Below are 2,655 nucleotides of genomic sequence, written 5' to 3'. Positions count from 1 at the left end.
CTACATTGTCTATGGCTTCCCCATCGACCTCAAAAGGCCCTACAGGGTGTTTGATCTTTCTCTTAGAGTTTGCATAAGAGAAAAACGCCTTCGGATTCGACCTTACCTCTTGAACAACTATACTTTCCTTGTTCAACTGATCTGTCTCAATGGAGGCCTTAATTCTACCTTGGATTAAATCCAACTTTCTTTGAAGGCTAGCCACAACTACTGGATTCAAAGTGCTCTGGAGCCTCTTTGCTAGTTTGCAACTCTTTTTGAACAAATTCTTCCTATACTTCGGAATTTTAGAATGTGCCCCGCCCTGTGAAACACATTCAGAGATTGCTAGAGTGGAACAGACGTCCTCAAAAACTAGAATCATTTTGTCTAAGGCTACATCTATGGACGATTCCTTTTTCAGCATTGAAATAAGATCAAGCTCCCCTAAGCTTTCTATAATCAACGGCCAATGTTCATCTTTGAACTTGAACTTAGCCAGACCGACCTTTTTGGCCGGTCTTACTCTAGAGCACGCCGGCTTTTGAGTAATGGTCGACCCTATCTCGAGAACATGATGATCTGACAGATTACTAGGTGTCACATGGACATACTGGATCAGATCAGGATCATTGGAAAAAGACAAGTCAAGAACGCTATTCGCTCTGGTGGCTACACCAACATGTTGGGAGAAATTGCGCAAGATCGCAAACTCCGCCAGCTTTTCGAACGACTGAGATGTCGATTTCGGAATGGGAATATACCCATCTGGACTAGCCTCCCACTCTACAACGCTAGCCGGAAAATTGAACTCCCCTACAAAGAAAACCTTCGAGCAAACTGACTGGTCCAACTCATTTCCTATGAATTTGAGAGCTGACAAGAACGAGCTTTCTGAACAAGAGGGGGGCCTATATATTGTCGCAATGGACAGATCAAGACCTTGAAGATGACAAACTAAGACCTCTACTTATCCATTAGACATTTTTACATTTGGTTGCAGTAATTGATAGACCTGATCGACAGACCAACTGGAATCGGCACACAAATGCACTTGAACAACGTGACTTCTAGGTATCCACAATCACGGTATCCCAGATCCGGCTCGAAGGACCACTTTGGTGTGGCTACTTCGATAGTTTAATTCAATAGACACTGAATTTTCACATAATTGGACCGTATATTTGTCTTTGCTTTAACGTAACGCAAAATGTTTTCTCATCCAGTACATGTCCCATACTCCCATTTCTCTTCCCTCTAGCAGTGATCAGAAATCCCGAACGCATACGCTAATTGTCATAATTGGTCCGTAATCGTATTTGCACTTGTCTATAATGTAGAGGCCCATCCCACAATGGGGATACCTGGGGTTTGAGGATCTTTGCCAGTCACAACGGATCAGGGAAAATCCTTACATTGTTATTTCAGCGTCAAGGATAGCTGGAGTCAACCATGCCTCGGGTAAGGCAATGAAGGCTGAGTTGCTATTCAAAGCTGTCCCAGAGAGAAGCTTCTTTTTCGTTGAATTATTATGAAAGTGTAAACAATGGATATAACAATAAATTCCTCTAATAATCGACATCAAATTATTATCAGCCGGACGGCTAGTACTGAGGGGATTTAAATATATGAACTAAAGGGCTAGTCAGAGAAACGACACTCACGAGATTTCTGAGATTTTTTTGGCTCCCTCGCGGCTGCCTGGTGTGTGCGATGGGGATCGGCTTTGAACACATTTAGTTACGTGATTCTCAAAATCAAGTTCCGATTTCAGGGAGCCAGTAAGTTGATAGCTACTTTGTCTCCTTTGGTTGAAACTGAGTAACGCAAGAGAAGTCGATCAACCTGACACCCTGCTGCCCAACTACAAAAATGTGTTCAAAGCAAAGTCTCACGTGGCTTGGTTGAAGTGACTTTTCTCTGACCCTCTAATAGGAACATATGCCCCCATGCGGGAAAAGGATTGTCAAGGCGTACTCTATCACATCGAACTAAAGTGACACCAACCATGGTCTGATACTTAATACCACTTACAAAGACAAATAGAGGAAGAATTCAATGGATCAAAGCCCACTATGGGCACAACGAAATCGCAAATAAATCGGCGCAATACGTGACTACACAAATTTGTTTTTGGCCGTGAAACGTTTCTTCCAGTCTCCCGAAATGTTTTAAAGAGGCATCATGAAAAGTATCAACAACCAATGGTCTAAACACTGGAGAAGTTCATTCTCATGTAGGCAGACCAAAATATTTATCCCACGAACTAAATTTCAAGAAATCACTAAAACCTTAGGGACTGTTCTTAGACAAAACTAGGAAAATATATCTAATTCATAATAGGTCATTGCAATCTAAACAAATACCGACATATCTTAAACGACGTAAACGGCATAATTTGCGGGTTATGCAAAGAGGAAGACGAGACTCCCTGGCATTTAGTAGCTGAATGTCCAGGGTTAATAAGAATACATTGGACGAACTTCCAACATCCGACTTTGTCACAAATGCCCGAATTCGCAAAGGCCGCGAACGAGCTAGTGGATCTATGGGGGCAACACTAAACGAAGACTGAGGAGTGGGGAAGATCTCTTAATTGTGGCATACTTTATTGGAACGCAGTAATCAATCTGATGCCGGACTCCTAGAGAAATTAAGGGCCGCTCTTTGTCGCTT

This window comes from Tigriopus californicus, chromosome 10, assembly GCF_007210705.1.
Source record: "Tigriopus californicus strain San Diego chromosome 10, Tcal_SD_v2.1, whole genome shotgun sequence".
In the NCBI taxonomy this organism is placed as follows: domain Eukaryota; kingdom Metazoa; phylum Arthropoda; class Copepoda; order Harpacticoida; family Harpacticidae; genus Tigriopus; species Tigriopus californicus.
The sequence above is the reverse complement of the archived record's forward strand: the minus strand, read 5'-3'. Positions refer to the sequence as shown.